This window comes from Phyllobates terribilis, unplaced genomic scaffold (genome assembly GCF_046119375.1).
Source record: "Phyllobates terribilis strain yellow unplaced genomic scaffold, ASM4611937v1 Scaffold_11__3_contigs__length_659146591, whole genome shotgun sequence".
Classification (NCBI taxonomy): Eukaryota; Metazoa; Chordata; class Amphibia; order Anura; family Dendrobatidae; genus Phyllobates; species Phyllobates terribilis.
This window is the reverse complement of record NW_027362771.1, coordinates 566,772,737-566,793,498: the sequence shown is the minus strand read 5'-3', so window position 1 is coordinate 566,793,498 and position 20,762 is coordinate 566,772,737. Positions and strand designations below refer to the sequence as shown.

General features: G+C 50.9%; 1 protein-coding gene across 2 annotated transcripts in view; it reads left to right on the top strand.

Annotated features, from left to right (window-relative positions):
• The window catches only part of LOC141166932 (LIM homeobox transcription factor 1-alpha-like), a 222,636-nt gene that overhangs the window by 168,061 nt on the left and 33,813 nt on the right, over nucleotides 1-20,762 (top strand). The gene's annotated exons all lie outside the window — the stretch shown is intronic.

Here is a 20,762-nt window from a genome sequence, read left to right as displayed (position 1 = left end):
ATCCGGCCCCGTCACCCCCAGTGTATAACATCTGACTCTGTCACCCCAGTGTATAACATCTGAAACTGTCACCCCCGGTGTATAACATCTGACTCTGTCACCCCCGGTGTATAACATCTGACCCTGTCATCCCCGGTGTATAACATCTGACTCTGTTATCCTCGGTGTATAACATCTGACCCTGTCACCCCGGTGTATAACATCCGGCCCCGTCACCCCCGGTATATAACATCTGACTCTGTCACCCTCGATGTATAACATCTGACCCTGTCACCCCCTGTGTAAAACATCTGACTCTGTCACCCCCGGTGTATAACACCTGACCCTGTCACCCCCGATGTATAACATCTGACCCTGTCACCCCGGTGTATAACATCTGACCCTGTCACCCCCGGTATATAACATCTGACTCTGTCACCCCCGGTGTATAACATCTGACCCTGTCACCCCGGTGTATAACATCTGACTCTGTCACCCCCGGTGTATAACATCTGACCCTGTCATCCCCGGTGTATAACATCTGGCCCTGTCACCCCCGGTGTATAACATCTGACCCTGTCACCCCCGGTGTATAACATCTGACCCTGTCACCCCCGGTGTATAACATCTGACCCTGTCATCCCCGGTGTATAACATCTGACTCTGTCACTGACGGTGTATAACATCTGACCCTGTCACCCCCGGTGTATAACATCTGACCCTGTCATCCCTGGTGTATAACATCTGACTCTGTCACCCCCGATGTATAACATCTGACCCTGTCACCCCCGGTATATAACATCTGACCCTGTCATCCCCGGTGTATAACATCTGACCCTGTCATTCCTGGTGTATAACATCTGACCCTGTCATCCTCGGTATATAACATCTGACCCTGTCATCCCCGGTGTATAACATCTGACTCTGTCACCGACGGTGTATAACATCTGACCCTGTCACCCCCGGTGTATAACATCTGACCCTGTCATCCCTGGTGTATAACATCTGACTCTGTCACACCCGGTGTATAACATCTGACCCTGTCATCCCTGGTGTATAACATCTGACCCTGTCATCCCCGGTGTATAACATCTGACTCTGTTATCCTCGGTGTATAACATCTGACCCTGTCACCCCAGTGTATAACATCTGACCCTGTCATCCCCGGTGTATAACATCTGACCCTGTCTCCCCCGGTCTATAACATCTGACCCTGTCATCCCGGTGTATAATATCTGACCCTGTCATCCTCGATGCGGTGTATAACATCCGGCCCCGTCACCCCCAGTATATAACATCTGACTCTGTCACCCCGGTGTATAACATCTGACCCTGTCACCCCCGGTGTATAACATCTGACTCTGTCACCCCCGGTGTATAATATCTGACCCTGTCATCCCTGGTGTATAACATCTGACCCTTTCATCCCCGGTGTATAACATCTGACTCTGTTATCCTCGGTGTATAACATCTGACCCTGTCACCCCGGTGTATAACATCTGACCTGTCACCCCTGGTGTATAACATCCGGCCCCGTCACCCCCGGTGTATAACATGTGACTCTGTCACCCGCGATGTTTAACATCTGACCCTGTCACCCCCGGTGTATAACATCTGACTCTGTCACCCCCGGTGTATAACATCTGACCCTGTCATCCCTGGTGTATAACATCTGACCCTGTCATCCTCGGTGTATAACATCTGACCCTGTCATCCCCGGTGTATAACATCTGACCCTGTCATCCCCGGTGTATAACATCTGACCCTGTCATCCTCGGTGTATAACATCTGACTCTGTCATTCCCGGTGTATAACATCTGACCCTGTCACCCCCGGTGTATAACATCTGACCCTGTCATCCCTGGTCTATAACATCTGACCCTGTCACCCCCGGTGTATAACATCTGACCCTGTCATCCTCTGTGTATAACATCTGACCCTGTCATCCTCGGTGTATAACATCTGACCCTGTCACCCCTGGTGTATAACATCTGACCTTGTCATCCTCTGTGTATAACATCTGACCCTGTCATCCCCGGTGTATAACATCTGACCCTGTCATCCCCGGTGTATAACATCTGACCCTGTCATCCCTGGTGTATAACATCTGACCCTGTCATCCCCGGTGTATAACATCTGACCCTGTCACCCCCGGTGTATAACATCTGACCCTGTCACCCCCGGTGTATAACATCTGGCCCTGTCACCCCTGGTGTATAACATCTGACCCTGTCATCCTCGGTGTATAACATCTGACTCTGTCACCCCCCGGTGTATAACATCTGACCCTGTCATCCCCGGTGTATAACATCTGACCCTGTCACCCCTGGTGTATAACATCTGAACCTGTCACCCCCGGTGTATAACATCTAACCCTGTCACCCCCGGTGTATAACATCTGACCCTGTCACCCCCGGTGTATAACATCTGACCCTGTCATCCCTGGTGTATAACATCTGCCTCTGTCATCCTCGGTGTATAACATCTGACCCTGTCATCCCCGGTGTATAACATCTGACCCTGTCACCCCCGGTGTATAACATCTGACCCTGTCATCCCTGGTGTATAACATCTGACCCTGTTATCCCCGGTGTATAACATCTGACCCTGTCATCCCTGGTGTATAACATCTGACCCTGTCATCCCCGGTCTATAACATCTGACCTTGTCACCCCCGGTGTATAACATCTGACCCTGTCACCCCCGGTGTATAACATCTGACCCTGTCACCCCCGGTGTATAACATCTGGCCCTGTCACCCCCGGTGTATAACATCTGACCCTGTCATCCCCGGTGTATAACATCTGACCCTGTCATCCCCGGTGTATAACATCTGACTCTGTCATCCTCGGTGTATAACATCTGACTCTGTCACCCCCCAGTGTATAACATCTGACCCTGTCACCCCCGGTGTATAACATCTGACCCTGTCACCCCCGGTGTATAACATCTGACCCTGTCATCCCTGGTGTATAACATCTGACCCTGTCATCCTCGGTGTATAACATCTGACCCTGTCATCCTCTATGTATAACATCTGACCCTGTCATCCCCGGTGTATAACATCTGACTCTGTCACCCCCCGGTGTATAACATCTGACCCTGTCATCCTCGGTGTATAACATCTGACCCTGTCATCCTCTATGTATAACATCTGACCCTGTCATCCTCGGTGTATAACATCTGACTCTGTCTCCCCCCGGTGTATAACATCTGACCCTGTCATTCCCTTTGTATAACATCTGACCTTGTCATCCTCGGTGTATAACATCTGACCCTGTCCTTCCCGGTGTATAACATCTGACCCTGTCATCCCCGGTGTATAACATCTGACCCTGTCCTTCCCGGTGTATAACATCTGACCCTGTCACCCCCGGTGTATAACACCTGACTCTGTCACCCCCGGTGTATAACATCTGAAACTGTCATCCCCTGTGTATAACATCTGACTCTGTCACCCCCGGTGTATAACATCTGGCCCTGTCACCCCCGGTGTATAACATCTGAAACTGTCATCCTCGGTGTATAACATCTGAAACTGTCATCCCCGGTGTATAACATCTGACCCTGTCATCCCCGGTGTATAACATCTGACTCTGTCACCCCCGGTGTATAACATCTGACCCTGTCATCCCTGGTGTATAACATCTGACCCTCTCATCCCTGGTGTATAACATCTGAAACTGTCATCCTCGGTGTATAACATCTGACCCTGTCACCCCCGGTGTATAACATCTGACCCTGTCATCCCTGGTGTATAACATCTGACCCTGTCATCCTCGGTGTATAACATCTGACCCTGTCATCCCCGGTGTATAACATCTGACCCTGTCGTTCCCGGTGTATAACATCTGACCCTGTCATCCCCGGTGTATAACATCTGACCCTGTCGCCCCCGGTCTATAACATCTGACCCTGTCATCCCGGTGTATAATATCTGACCCTGTCATCCTCGGTGCGGTGTATAACATCCGGCCCCGTCACCCCCAGTGTATAACATCTGACTCTGTCACCCCAGTGTATAACATCTGAAACTGTCACCCCCGGTGTATAACATCTGACTCTGTCACCCCCGGTGTATAACATCTGACCCTGTCATCCCCGGTGTATAACATCTGACTCTGTTATCCTCGGTGTATAACATCTGACCCTGTCACCCCGGTGTATAACATCCGGCCCCGTCACCCCCGGTATATAACATCTGACTCTGTCACCCTCGATGTATAACATCTGACCCTGTCACCCCCTGTGTAAAACATCTGACTCTGTCACCCCCGGTGTATAACACCTGACCCTGTCACCCCCGATGTATAACATCTGACCCTGTCACCCCGGTGTATAACATCTGACCCTGTCACCCCCGGTATATAACATCTGACTCTGTCACCCCCGGTGTATAACATCTGACCCTGTCACCCCGGTGTATAACATCTGACTCTGTCACCCCCGGTGTATAACATCTGACCCTGTCATCCCCGGTGTATAACATCTGGCCCTGTCACCCCCGGTGTATAACATCTGACCCTGTCACCCCCGGTGTATAACATCTGACCCTGTCACCCCCGGTGTATAACATCTGACCCTGTCATCCCCGGTGTATAACATCTGACTCTGTCACCGACGGTGTATAACATCTGACCCTGTCACCCCCGGTGTATAACATCTGACCCTGTCATCCCTGGTGTATAACATCTGACTCTGTCACCGACGGTGTATAACATCTGACCCTGTCATCCTCGGTGTATAACATCTGACCCTGTCATCCCTGGTGTATAACATCTGACTCTGTCACCCCCGATGTATAACATCTGACCCTGTCACCCCCGGTATATAACATCTGACCCTGTCATCCCCGGTGTATAACATCTGACCCTGTCATTCCTGGTGTATAACATCTGACCCTGTCATCCTCGGTATATAACATCTGACCCTGTCATCCCCAGTGTATAACATCTGACTCTGTCACCGACGGTGTATAACATCTGACCCTGTCACCCCCGGTGTATAACTTCTGACCCTGTCATCCCTGGTGTATAACATCTGACCCTGTCATCCCCGGTGTATAACATCTGACTCTGTTATCCTCGGTGTATAACATCTGACCCTGTCACCCCGGTGTATAACATCTGACCCTGTCATCCCCGGTGTATAACATCTGACCCTGTCTCCCCCGGTCTATAACATCTGACCCTGTCATCCCGGTGTATAATATCTGACCCTGTCATCCTCGATGCGGTGTATAACATCCGGCCCCGTCACCCCCAGTATATAACATCTGACTCTGTCACCCCGGTGTATAACATCTGACCCTGTCACCGCCGGTGTATAACATCTGACTCTGTCACCCCCGGTGTATAATATCTGACCCTGTCATCCCTGGTGTATAACATCTGACCCTTTCATCCCCGGTGTATAACATCTGACTCTGTTATCCTCGGTGTATAACATCTGACCCTGTCACCCCGGTGTATAACATCTGACCTGTCACCCCCGGTGTATAACATCCGGCCCCGTCACCCCCGGTGTATAACATGTGACTCTGTCACCCGCGATGTTTATCATCTGACCCTGTCACCCCCGGTGTATAACATCTGACTCTGTCATCCCCGGTGTATAACATCTGACCCTGTCATCCCTGGTGTATAACATCTGACCCTGTCATCCTCGGTGTATAACATCTGACCCTGTCATCCCCGGTGTATAACATCTGACCCTGTCATCCCCGGTGTATAACATCTGACCCTGTCATCCTCGGTGTATAACATCTGACTCTGTCATTCCCGGTGTATAACATCTGACCCTGTCACCCCCGGTGTATAACATCTGACCCTGTCATCCCTGGTCTATAACATCTGACCCTGTCACCCCCGGTGTATAACATCTGACCCTGTCATTCCCTTTGTATAACATCTGACCTTGTCATCCTCGGTGTATAACATCTGACCCTGTCACCCCTGGTGTATAACATCTGACCTTGTCATCCTCTGTGTATAACATCTGACCCTGTCATCCCCGGTGTATAACATCTGACCCTGTCATCCCCGGTGTATAACATCTGACCCTGTCATCCCTGGTGTATAACATCTGACCCTGTCATCCCCGGTGTATAACATCTGACCCTGTCACCCCCGGTGTATAACATCTGACCCTGTCACCCCCGGTGTATAACATCTGGCCCTGTCACCCCTGGTGTATAACATCTGACCCTGTCATCCTCGGTGTATAACATCTGACTCTGTCACCCCCCGGTGTATAACATCTGACCCTGTCATCCCCGGTGTATAACATCTGACCCTGTCACCCCTGGTGTATAACATCTGAACCTGTCACCCCCGGTGTATAACATCTAACCCTGTCACCCCCGGTGTATAACATCTGACCCTGTCACCCCCGGTGTATAACATCTGACCCTGTCATCCCTGGTGTATAACATCTGCCTCTGTCATCCTCGGTGTATAACATCTGACCCTGTCATCCCCGGTGTATAACATCTGACCCTGTCACCCCCGGTGTATAACATCTGACCCTGTCATCCCTGGTGTATAACATCTGACCCTGTTATCCCCGGTGTATAACATCTGACCCTGTCATCCCTGGTGTATAACATCTGACCCTGTCATCCCCGGTGCATAACATCTGACCTTGTCACCCCCGGTGTATAACATCTGACCCTGTCACCCCCGGTGTATAACATCTGACCCTGTCACCCCCGGTGTATAACATCTGGCCCTGTCACCCCCGGTGTATAACATCTGACCCTGTCATCCTCGGTGTATAACATCTGACTCTGTCATCCTCGGTGTATAACATCTGACTCTGTCACCCCCCGGTGTATAACATCTGACCCTGTCACCCCCGGTGTATAACATCTGACCCTGTCACCCCCGGTGTATAACATCTGGCCCTGTCACCCCCGGTGTATGACATCTGACCCTGTCACCCCCGGTGTATAACATCTGACCCTGTCATCCCCGGTGTATAACATCTGACCCTGTCACCCCCGGTGTATAACATCTGACCCTGTCATCCCTGGTGTATAACATCTGACCCTGTCATCCCCGGTGTATAACATCTGACCCTGTCACCCCCGGTGTATAACATCTGACCCTGTCATCCCCGGTGTATAACGTCTGACTCTGTCATCCTCGGTGTATAACATCTGACTCTGTCACCCCCCAGTGTATAACATCTGACCCTGTCACCCCCGGTGTATAACATCTGACCCTGTCACCCCCGGTGTATAACATCTGACCCTGTCATCCCCGGTGTATAACATCTGACTCTGTCATCCTCGGTGTATAACATCTGACTCTGTCACCCCCCAGTGTATAACATCTGACCCTGTCACCCCCGGTGTATAACATCTGACCCTGTCACCCCCGGTGTATAACATCTGACCCTGTCATCCCCGGTGTATAACATCTGACCCTGTCATCCCTGGTGTATAACATCTGACCCTGTCATCCTCTATGTATAACATCTGACCCTGTCATCCCCGGTGTATAACATCTGGCCCTGTCACCCCCGGTGTATAACATCTGACCCTGTCATCCTCGGTGTATAACATCTGACTCTGTCACCCCCCGGTGTATAACATCTGACTCTGTCACCCCCCCCAGTGTATAACATCTGACCCTGTCACCCCCGGTGTATAACATCTGACCCTGTCACCCCCGGTGTATAACATCTGACCCTGTCACCCCCGGTGTATAACATCTGACCCTGTCATCCCTGGTGTATAACATCTGACCCTGTCATCCTCTATGTATAACATCTGACCCTGTCATCCCCGGTGTATAACATCTGACCCTGTCATCCTCTATGTATAACATCTGACCCTGTCATCCCCGGTGTATAACATCTGACCCTGTCATCCCTGGTGTATAACATCTGACCCTGTCATCCTCTATGTATAACATCTGACCCTGTCATCCCTGGTGTATAACATCTGACCCTGTCATCCTCTATGTATAACATCTGACCCTGTCATCCCCGGTGTATAACATCTGACCCTGTCATCCTCGGTGTATAACATCTGACTCTGTCACCCCCCGGTGTATAACATCTGACTTTGTCACCCCCCCCAGTGTATAACATCTGACCCTGTCACCCCCGGTGTATAACATCTGACCCTGTCACCCCCGGTGTATAACATCTGACCCTGTCACCCCCGGTGTATAACATCTGACCCTGTCATCCCTGGTGTATAACATCTGACCCTGTCATCCTCTATGTATAACATCTGACCCTGTCATCCCTGGTGTATAACATCTGACCCTGTCATCCTCTATGTATAACATCTGACCCTGTCATCCCTGGTGTATAACATCTGACCCTGTCATCCTCTATGTATAACATCTGACCCTGTCACCCCCGGTGTATAACATCTGACCCTGTCATCCTCGGTGTATAACATCTGACTCTGTCACCCCCCGGTGTATAACATCTGACCCTGTCATTCCCTTTGTATAACATCTGACCTTGTCATCCTCGGTGTATAACATCTGACCCTGTCCTTCCCGGTGTATAACATCTGACCCTGTCATCCCCGGTGTATAACATCTGACCCTGTCCTTCCCGGTGTATAACATCTGACCCTGTCACCCCCGGTGTATAACACCTGACTCTGTCACCCCCGGTGTATAACATCTGACCCTGTCACCGACGGTGTATAACATCTGACCCTGTCATCCCTGGTGTAAAACATCTGACCCTGTCATTCCTGGTGTATAACATCTGACCCTGTCACCCCCGGTGTATAACATCTGACCCTGTCACCCCCGGTTTATAACATCTGACCCTGTCACCCCCGGTGTATAACATCTGGCCCTGTCATCCTCGGTGTATAACATCTGACCCTGTCATCCTCGGTGTATAACATCTGACCATGTCATCCTCGGTGTATAACATCTGACCATGTCATCCCCTGGTGAATAACATCTGACCCTGTCATCCTCGGTGTATAACATCTGACCCTGTCATCCTCGGTGTATAACATCTGACCATGTCATCCCTGGTGTATAACATCTGACCCTGTCATCCCCGGTGTATAACATCTGACCCTGTCATCCCTGGTGTATAACATCTTACCCTGTCATCCCCGGTGTATAACATCTGACCCTGTCACCCCCGGTGTATAACATCTGACCCTGTCACCCCCGGTGTATAACATCTGGCCCTGTCACCCCTGGTGTATAACATCTGACCCTGTCATCCTCGGTGTATAACATCTGACTCTGTCACCCCCCGGTGTATAACATCTGACCCTGTCACCCCCGCTGTATAACATCTGACCCTGTCACCCCTGGTTTATAACATCTGACCCTGTCACCCCCGTGTATAACATCTGACCCTGTCATCCCCGGTGTATAACATCTGACCCTGTCACCCCCGGTGTATAACATCTGACCCTGTCACCCCCGGTGTATAACATCTGACCCTGTCACCCCCGGTGTATAACATCTGACCCTGTCATCCCCGGTGTATAACATCTGGCCCTGTCATCCCCGGTGTATAACATCTGGCCCTGTCATCCCCGGTGTATAACATCTGGCCCTGTCATCCCCGGTGTATAACATCTGGCCCTGTCATCCCCGGTGTATAACATCTGGCCCTGTCATCCCTGGTGTATAACATCTGACCCTGTCATCCCTGGTGTATAACATCTGACCCTGTCATCCCTGGTGTATAACATCTGGCCCTGTCATCCCCGGTGTATAACATCTGGCCCTGTCACCGACGGTGTATAACATCTGACCCTGTCACCCCCGGTGTATAACACCTGACTCTGTCACCCCCGGTGTATAACATCTGACCCTGTCACCGACGGTGTATAACATTTGACCCTGTCATCCCTGGTGTATAACATCTGAGTCTGTTATCCCCGGTGTATAACATCTGACCCTGTCATCCCCGGTGTATAACATCTGACCCTGTCACCCCCGGTGTATAACATCTGACCCTGTCATCCCTGGTGTATAACATCTGACCCTGTCATCCCCGGTGTATAACATCTGACCCTGTCATCCCCGGTGTATAACATCTGACCCTGTCATCCCCGGTGTATAACATCTGACCCTGTCACCCCCGGTGTATAACATCTGACCATGTCATCCCCGGTGTATAACATCTAACCCTGTCATCCCCGGTGTATAACATCTGACCCTGTCATCCCCGGTGTATAACATCTGACCCTGTCATCCCTGGTGTATAACATCTTACCCTGTCATCCCCGGTGTATAACATCTGACCCTGTCACCCCCGGTGTATAACATCTGACCCTGTCACCCCCGGTGTATAACATCTGGCCCTGTCACCCCTGGTGTATAACATCTGACCCTGTCATCCTCGGTGTATAACATCTGACTCTGTCACCCCCCGGTGTATAACATCTGACCCTGTCACCCCCGCTGTATAACATCTGACCCTGTCACCCCTGGTGTATAACATCTGACCCTGTCACCCCCGTGTATAACATCTGACCCTGTCATCCCCGGTGTATAACATCTGACCCTGTCACCCCCGGTGTATAACATCTGACCCTGTCACCCCCGGTGTATAACATCTGACCCTGTCATCCCCGGTGTATAACATCTGGCCCTGTCATCCCCGGTGTATAACATCTGGCCCTGTCATCCCCGGTGTATAACATCTGGCCCTGTCATCCCCGGTGTATAACATCTGGCCCTGTCATCCCCGGTGTATAACATCTGGCCCTGTCATCCCTGGTGTATAACATCTGACCCTGTCATCCCCGGTGTATAACATCTGGCCCTGTCATCCCCGGTGTATAACATCTGGCCCTGTCATCCCCGGTGTATAACATCTGGCCCTGTCATCCCCGGTGTATAACATCTGGCCCTGTCATCCCCGGTGTATAACATCTGGCCCTGTCATCCCTGGTGTATAACATCTGACCCTATCATCCCTGGTGTATAATATCTGACCCTGTCATCCCTGGTGTATAACATCTGGCCCTGTCATCCCCGGTGTATAACATCTGGCCCTGTCATCCCCGGTGTATAACATCTGGCCCTGTCATCCCCGGTGTATAACATCTGGCCCTGTCATCCCCGGTGTATAACATCTGGCCCTGTCATCCCCGGTGTATAACATCTGGCCCTGTCATCCCTGGTGTATAACATCTGGCCCTGTCATCCCCGGTGTATAACATCTGACCCTGTCACCCCCGGTGTATAACATCTGACCCTGTCACCCCCGGTGTATAACATCTGGCCCTGTCATCCCTGGTGTATAACATCTGGCCCTGTCATCCCCGGTGTATAACATCTGACCCTGTCACCCCGGTGTATAACATCTGACCCTGTCACCCCCGGGGTATAACATCTGACCCTGTCATCCCTGGTGTATAACATCTGACCCTGTCATCCCTGGTGTATAACATCTGGCCCTGTCATCCCCGGTGTATAACATCTGGCCCTGTCATCCCCGGTGTATAACATCTGGCCCTGTCATCCCCGGTGTATAACATCTGGCCCTGTCATCCCCGGTGTATAACATCTGGCCCTGTCATCCCCGGTGTATAACATCTGGCCCTGTCATCCCTGGTGTATAACATCTGACTCTGTCACCCCCGGTGTATAACATCTGACCCTGTCATCCCCGATGTATAACATCTGAAACTGTCACCCCCGGTGTATAACATCTGACCCTGTCATCCCCGGTGTATAACATCTAACCCTGTCATCCCTGGTGTATAACATCTGACCCTGTCATCACCGTTGTATAACATCTGACCCTGTCATCCTCGGTGTATAACATCTGACCCTGTCATCCCTGGTGTATAACATCTGACCCTGTCATCCTCGGTGTATAACATCTGACCCTGTCATCCTCGGTGTATAACATCTGACCCTGTCATCCCTGGTGTATAACATCTGACCCTGTCATCCCCGGTGTATAACATCTGAACCTGTGATCCTCGGTGTATAACATCTGACCCTGTCATCCCTGGTGTATAACATCTGACCCTGTCATCCCCGGTGTATAACATCTGACCCTGTCATCCCCGGTGTATAACATCTGACCCTGTCATCCCCGGTGTATAACATCTGAACCTGTCATCCTCGGTGTATAACATCTGACCCTGTCATTCCCGGTGTATAACATCTGACCCTGTCATCCTCGGTGTATAACATCTGACCCTGTCATCCCTGGTGTATAACATCTGAGTCTGTTATCCCCGGTGTATAACATCTGACTCTGTCAACGACGGTGTATAACATCTGACCCTGTCATCCCTGGTGTATAACATCTGACCCTGTCATCCCTGGTGTATAACATCTGAGTCTGTTATCCCCGGTGTATAACATCTGACTCTGTCACCGACGGTGTATAACATCTGACCCTGTCATCCTTGGTGTATAACATCTGACCCTGTCACCCCCGGTGTATAACATCTGACCCTGTCACCCCTGGTGTATAATATCTGACCCTGTCATCCCTGGTGTATAACATCTGACCCTGTCATCCCTGGTGTATAACATCTGAGTCTGTTATCCCCGGTGTATAACATCTGACTCTGTCACCGACGGTGTATAACATCTGACCCTGTCATCCTTGGTGTATAACATCTGACCCTGTCACCCCCGGTGTATAATATCTGACCCTGTCACCCCCGGTGTATAATATCTGACCCTGTCATCCCTGGTGTATAACATCTGACCCTGTCATCCCTGGTGTATAACATCTAGCCCTGTCATTCCCGATGTATAACATCTGACCCTGTCACCCCCTGTGTATAACATCTGAAACTGTCATCCCCGGTGTATAACATCTGACCCTGTCACCCCCGGTGTATAACATCTGACCCTGTCATCCCCGGTGTATAACATCTGAAACTGTCATCCCCGGTGTATAACATCTGACCCTGTCATCCCCGGTGTATAACATCTGACCCTGTCATCCCCGGTGTATAACATCTGACCCTGTCATCCCCGGTGTATAACATCTGACCCTGTCATCCCCGGTGTATAACATCTGACCCTGTCATCCCCGGTGTATAACATCTGACCCTGTCATCCCCGGTGTATAACATCTGACCCTGTCACCCCCGGAGTATAACATCTGACCCTGTCACCCCCGGTGTATAACATCTGACCCCGTCATCCCCGGTGTATAACATCTGGCCCTGTCATCCCTGGTGTATAACATCTGACCCTGTCATCCTCGGTGTATAACATCTGACCCTGTCATCCTCGGTGTATAACATCCGCCCCTGTCATCCCCGGTGTATAACATCCGCCCCTGTCATCCCCGGTGTATAACATCTGACCCTGTCATCCCCGGTGTATAACATCTGGCCCTGTCATCCCCGGTGTATAACATCTGACCCTGTCAACCCCGGTGTATAACATCTGACCCTGTCATCCCCGGTGTATAACATCCGCCCCTGTCATCCCCGGTGTATAACATCCGCCCCTGTCATCCCCGGTGTATAACATCTGACCCTGTCATCCCCGGTGTATAACATCTGGCCCTGTCATCCCCGGTGTATAACATCAGACCCCGTCACCCCCGGTGTATAACATCTGACCCCGTCATCCCCGGTGTATAACATCTGGCCCTGTCATCCCTGGTGTATAACATCTGACCCTGTCATCCTCGGTGTATAACATCTGACCCTGTCATCCCCGGTGTATAACATCTGGCCCTGTCATCCCCGGTGTATAACATCTGGCCCTGTCATCCCCGGTGTATAACATCTGACCCTGTCATCCCCGGTGTATAACATCTGACCCTGTCACCCCCGGTGTATAACAGCTGACCCTGTCATCCCCGGTGTATAACATCAGACCCTGTCATCCCCGGTGTATAACATCTGGCCCTGTCATCCCCGGTGTATAACATCTGACCCTGTCACCCCCGGTGTATAACAGCTGACCCTGTCATCCCCGGTGTATAACATCTGGCCCTGTCATCCCCGGTGTATAACATCTGGCCCTGTCATCCCCGGTGTATAACATCTGACCCCGTTATCCCCGGTGTATAACATCTGGCCCTGTCATCCCTGGTGTGTATCATCTGACACTGTCATCCCCGGTGTGTAACATCTGAAACTGTCATCCCCGGTGTATAACATCTGAAACTGTCATCCCCGGTGTATAACATCTGAAACTGTCATCCCCGGTGTATAACATCTGACCCTGTCATCCCCGGTGTATAACATCTGACCCTGTCATCCCCGGTGTATAACATCTGAACCTGTCATCCCCGGTGTATAACATCTGAACCTGTCATCCCCGGTGTATAACATCTGACCCTGTCATCCCTGGTGTATAACATCTGACCCTGTCACCCCCGGAGTATAACATCTGACCCTGTCATCCCCGGTGTATAACATCTGACCCTGTCACCCCCGGAGTATAACATCTGACCCTGTCATCCCCGTTGTATAACATCTGAACCTGTCATCCCCGGTGTATAACATCTGACCCTGTCATCCCTGGTGTATAACATCTGACCCTGTCACCCCCGGAGTATAACATCTGACCCTGTCATCCCTGGTGTATAACATCTGACCCTGTCACCCCCGGAGTATAACATCTGACTCTGTCACCCCCGGTGTATAACATCTGACCCCGTCATCCCCGGTGTATAACATCTGACCCTGTCATCCCTGGTGTATAACATCTGACTCTGTCACCCCCGGTGTATAACATCTGGCCCTGTCATCCCTGGTGTATAACATCTGACTCTGTTATCCCTGGTGTATAACATCTGACCCTGTCATCCTCGATGTATAAAATCTGACCCTGTCATTCCCGGTGTATAACATCTGACCCTGTCATCCCCGGTGTATAACATCTGACCCTGTCACCCCCGGTGTATAACATCTGACCCTGTCATCCTTGGTGTATAACATCTGGCCCTGTCACCCCCGGTGTATAACATCTGACCCTGTCATCCTCGATGTATAAAATCTGACCCTGTCATTCCCGGTGTATAACATCTGACCCTGTCATCCCCGGTGTATAACATCTGACCCTGTCACCCCCGGTGTATAACATCTGACCTTGTCATCCTCGGTGTATAACATCTGACCCTGTCATCCACGGTGTATAACATCTGACCCTGTCATTCCCGGTGTATAACATCTGACCCTGTCATCCCCGGTGTATAACATCTGACCCTGTCACCCCCGGTGTATAACATCTGACCCTGTCATCCTCGATGTATAAAATCTGACCCTGTCACCCCCGGTGTATAACATCTGACCCTGTCACCGACGGTGTATAACATCTGACCCTGTCACCCCCGGTGTATAACATCTGACTCTGTTATCCCCGGTGTATAACATCTGACTCTGTCACCGACGGTGTATAACATCTGACCCTGTCACCCCCGGTGTATAACATCTGACTCTGTTATCCCCGGTGTATAACATCTGACTCTGTCACCGACGGTGTATAACATCTGACCCTGTCACCCCCGGTGTATAACATCTGACCCTTTCATCCCTGGTGTATAACATCCGACTCTGTCACCCCCGGTGTATAACATCTGACCCTGTCACCCCCGGTATATAACATCTGACCCTGTCATCCCCGGTGTATAACATCTGACCCTGTCACCCCCGGTGTATAACATCTGACCCTGTCACCCCCGGTATATAACATCTGACCCTGTCACCCCCGGTATATAACATCTGACCCTGTCATCCCCGGTGTATAACATCTGACCCTGTCATCCCTGGTGTATAACATCTGACCCTGTCATCCTCGGTGTATAACATCTGACACTGTCACCCCCGGTGTATAACATCTGACCCTGTCATCCCTGGTGTATAACATCTGACCCTGTCATCCTCGGTATATAACATCTGACCCTGTCATCCCCGGTATATAACATCTGACCCTGTCATCCTCGGTGTATAACATCTGACCCTGTCATTCCCGGTGTATAACATCTGACCCTGACATCCCCGGTGTATAACATCTGACCCTGTCACCCCCGGTGTATAACATCCTCGGTGTATAACATCTGACCCTGTCATCCCCGGTGTATAACATCTGACCCTGTCACCCCCGGTGTATAACATCTGACCCTGTCATCCCCGGTGTATAACATCTGACCCTGTCATCCCCGGTGTATAACATCTGGCCCTGTCATCCCTGGTGTATAACATCTGACCCTGTCATCCCCGGTGTATAACATCTGACCCTGTCATCCCTGGTGTATAACATCTGACCCTGTCATCCCCAGTGTATAACATCTGACCCTGTCATCCCCGGTGTAAAACATCTGACTCTGTCACCCCCGGTGTATAACATCTGACCCTGTCATCCCTGGTGTATAACATCTGACCGTGTCATCCCTGGTGTATAACATCTGACCCTGTCATCACTGGTGTATAACATCTGACCCTGTCATCCCCGGTGTATAACATGTGGCCCTGTCATCCCTGGTGTATAACATCTGACCCTGTCATCCCCGGTGTATAACATCTGGCCCTGTCATCCCTGGTGTATAACATCTGACCCTGTTATCCTCCGTGTATAATATCTGACCCTGTCATCCCGGTGTATAATATCTGACCCTGTCATCCTCGGTGCGGTGTATAACATCCGGCCCCGTCACCCCCAGTGTATAACATCTGACTCTGTCACCCCAGTGTATAACATCTGACCCTGTCACCCCCTGTGTATAACATCTGACTCTGTCACCCCCGGTGTATAACATCTGACCCTGTCACCCCCGGTGTATAACATCTGACCCTGTCACCCCCGGTGTATAACATCTGACCCTGTCATCCCTGGTGTATAACATCTGACCCTGTCATCCTCGGTGTATAACATCTGACCCTGTCATCCCCGGTGTATAACATCTGACCCTGTCATCCTCGGTGTATAACATCTGACCCTGTCATCCCCGGTGTATAACATCTGACCCTGTCATCCCCGGTGTATAACATCTGACTCTGTTATCCTCGGTGTATAACATCTGACTCTGTCACCGCGGTGTATAACATCTGACCTGTCACCCCCGGTGTATAACATCTGACTCTGTCACCCCCGATGTATAACATCTGACCCTGTCACCCCCGGTATATAACATCTGACCCTGTCATCCCCGGTGTATAACATCTGAATCTGTTATCCTCGGTGTATAACATCTGACCCTGTCATCCCTGGTGTATAACATCTGACCCTGTCACCCCCGGTATATAACATCTGACCCTGTCATCCCTGGTGTATAACATCTGACCCTGTCACCCCCGGTATATAACATCTGACCCTGTCACCCCCGGTATATAACATCTGACTCTGTCACCGCGGTGAATAACATCTGACCTGTCACCCCCGGTGTATAACATCCGGCCCCGTCACCCCCGGTGTATAACATCTGACTCTGTCACCCCCGATGTATAACATCTGACCCTGTCATCCCTGGTGTATAACATCTGACCCTGTCACCCCCGGTATATAACATCTGACCCTGTCATCCCCGGTGTATAACATCTGACTCTGTTATCCTCAGTGTATAACATCTGACTCTGTCACCGCGGTGTATAACATCTGGCCCTGTCATCCCCGGTGTATAACATCCGGCCCCGTCACCCCCGGTGTATAACATCTGACTCTGTCACCCCCGGTGTATAACATCTGACCTGTCACCCCCGGTGTATAACATCCGGCCCCGTCACCCCCGGTGTATAACATCTGACTCTGTCACCCCCGATGTATAACATCTGACCCTGTCATCCCTGGTGTATAACATCTGACCCTGTCACCCCCGGTATATAACATCTGACCCTGTCATCCTTGGTGTATAACATCTGACCCTGTCACCCCCGGTGTATAACATCTGACCCTGTCACCCCCGGTGTATAACATCTGACCCTGTCATCCTCGGTGTATAACATCTGACCCTGTCATCCCTGGTGTATAACATCTGACCCTGTCATCCCCGGTGTATAACATCTGACCCTGTCATCCTCGGTGTATAACATCTGACCCTGTCATCCCCGGTGTATAACATCTGACCATGTCATCCTCGGTTTATAACATCTGACCCTGTCATCCCTGGTGTATAACATCTGACCCTGTCATCCCCGTTGTATAACATCTGACCCTGTCATCCCCGGTGTATAACATCTGACCCTGTCATCCCCGGTGTATAACATCTGACCCTGTCATCCCTGGTGTATAACATCTGACCCTGTCATCCCCGGTGTATAACATCTGACCCTGTCATCCCCGGTATATAACATCTGACCCTGTCATCCCCGGTGTATAACATCTGACCCTGTCATCCCCGTTGTATAACATCTGACCCTGTCATCCCCGGTGTATAACATCTGACCCTGTCATCCCCGGTGTATAACATCTGACCCTGTCACCCCCGGTGTATAACATCTGACCCTGTCATCCCCGTTGTATAACATCTGACCCTGTCATCCCCGGTGTATAACATCTGACCCTGTCATCCCCGGTGTATAACATCTGACCCTGTCATCCCTGGTGTATAACATCTGACCCTGTCATCCCCGGTGTATAACATCTGACCCTGTCATCCCCGGTATATAACATCTGACCCTGTCATCCCCGGTGTATAACATCTGACCCTGTCATCCCCGTTGTATAACATCTGACCCTGTCATCCCCGGTGTATAACATCTGACCCTGTCATCCCCGGTATATAACATCTGACCCTGTCATCCCCGTTGTATAACATCTGACCCTGTCATCCCTGGTGTATAACATCTGACCCTGTCATCCCCGTTGTATAACATCTGACCCTGTCATCCCCGGTGTATAACATCTGACCCTGTCATCCCCGGTGTATAACATCTGACCCTGTCATCCCTGGTGTATAACATCTGACCCTGTCATCCCCGGTGTATAACATCTGACCCTGTCATCCCCGATATATAACATCTGACCCTGTCATCCCCGTTGTATAACATCTGACCCTGTCATCCCCGGTGTATAACATCTGACCCTGTCATCCCCGGTGTATAACATCTGACCCTGTCATCCTCGGTGTATAACATCTGACCCTGTCACCCCCGGTGTATAACATCTGGCCCTGTCATCCCTGGTGTATAACATCTAACGCTGTCATCCCCGGTGTATAATATCTGACCCTGTCATCCTTGGTGTATAACATCTGACCCTGTCATCCCTGGTGTATAACATCTGACCCTGTCATCCCCGGTGTATAACATCTGACCCTGTCATCCCCGGTGTATAACATCTGACCCTGTCATCCTCGGTGTATAACATCTGACCCTGTCATCCCCGGTGTATAACATCTGACCCTGTCATGCCCGGTGTATAACATCTGACCCTGTCATCCCCGGTGTATAACATCTGACCCTGTCATCCCTGGTGTATAACATCTGACCCTGTCATCCCCGGTGTATAACATCTGACCCTGTCACCCCCGGTGTATAACATCTGACCCTGTCATCCCTGGTGTATAACATCTGACCCTGTCATCCCCGGTGTATAACATCTGACCCTGTCACCCCCGGTGTATAACATCTGACCCTGTCATCCCTGGTGTATAACATCTGACCCTGTCATGCCTGGTGTATAACATCTGACCCTGTCATCCTCGGTGTATAACATCTGACCCTGTCACCCCCGGTGTATAACATCTGACCCTGTCATCCTTGGTGTATAACATCTGACCCTGTCATCCCCGGTGTATAACATCTGACCCTGTCATCCCCGGTGTATAACATCTGACCCTGTCACCCCTGGTGTATAACATCTGACCCTGTCATCCCCGGTGTATAACATCTGACCCTGTCATCCCTGGTGTATAACATCTGACCCTGTCATCCCCGGTGTATAACATCTGACCCTGTCATCCCCGGTGTATAACATCTGACCCTGTCACCCCTGGTGTATAACATCTGACCCTGTCATCCCCGGTGTATAACATCTGACCCTGTCATCCCCGGTGTATAACATCTGACCCTGTCATCCTCGGTGTATAACATATGACCCTGTCATCCCCGGTGTATAACATCTGACCCTGTCATCCCCGGTGTATAACATCTGACCCTGTCATCCCCGGTGTATAACATCTGACCCTGTCATCCCCGGTGTATAACATCTGACCCTGTCATCCCCGGTGTATAACATCTGACCCTGTCATCCTCGGTGTATAACATCTGACCCTGTCATCCCCGGTGTATAACATCTGAACCTGTCATCCCCGGTGTATAACATCTGACCCTGTCATCCCCGGTGTATAACATCTGACCCTGTCATCCCCGGTGTATAACATCTGACCCTGTCATCCCCGGTGTATAACATCTGACCCTGTCATCCCCGGTGTATAACATCTGACCCTGTCATCCCCGGTGTATAACATCTGACCCTGTCATCCTCGGTGTATAACATCTGACCCTGTCATCCCCGGTGTATAACATCTGACCCTGTCATCCTCGGTGTATAACATCTGACCCTGTCATCCCCGGTGTATAACATCTGACCCTGTCATCCCCGGTGTATAACATCTGACCCTGTCATCCCCGGTGTATAACATCTGACCCTGTCATCCCCGGTGTATAACATCTGACCCTGTCATCCTCGGTGTATAACATCTGACCCTGTCATCCCCGGTGTATAACATCTGACCCTGTCATCCCTGGTGTATAACATCTGACCCTGTCATCCCCGGTGTATAACATCTGACCCTGTCATCCCCGGTGTATAACATCTGACCCTGTCATCCCCGGTGTATAACATCTGACCCTGTCATCCCCGGTGTATAACATCTGACCCTGTCATCCCGGTGTATAACAT